Source organism: Emiliania huxleyi (assembly GCF_000372725.1).
Source record: "Emiliania huxleyi CCMP1516 unplaced genomic scaffold EMIHUscaffold_101, whole genome shotgun sequence".
In the NCBI taxonomy this organism is placed as follows: domain Eukaryota; phylum Haptophyta; order Isochrysidales; family Noelaerhabdaceae; genus Emiliania; species Emiliania huxleyi.
The window spans coordinates 78,605-79,003 of record NW_005202368.1 but is presented as its reverse complement, the minus strand read 5'-3'; positions in this window follow the sequence as shown (position 1 = coordinate 79,003).

Sequence of the window (399 nt, the reverse complement as noted above, 5' to 3'; positions counted from 1 at the left end):
CTCGCCGCCTCTTGACAGCGTCGCGGCGCGAATTAATTTCGACTGGCCTGCAGCATCGAATGAACCGAAACGAGGCACGAGGGCGACGCACTTCGTACGCTACGAGGAGATACAATTAGGCAAGGCAGCTGCGCAGGTGATGGTCCTGTTTGCAGTGATTTCTCGTCGCGGTAGGTCACGGAACGACACATTGTCACCGGTGGGGGGAAACGTAGTGGCTTGGCGCGAGGGGTGGCACTGAGGGGAGTGGCTCGCCCGTGCTTAGCACTCCTGCGCCTTACGATATGGACATGGGTGTGTGCATGTGCATGTGGGGGACGAAGGGGTCGGGGGGGGCGACAGGGGACAGGCCGGGGCATGCGTCTCGGGCGACCCGAGGGGCCTTCTCTGCGCACTGCA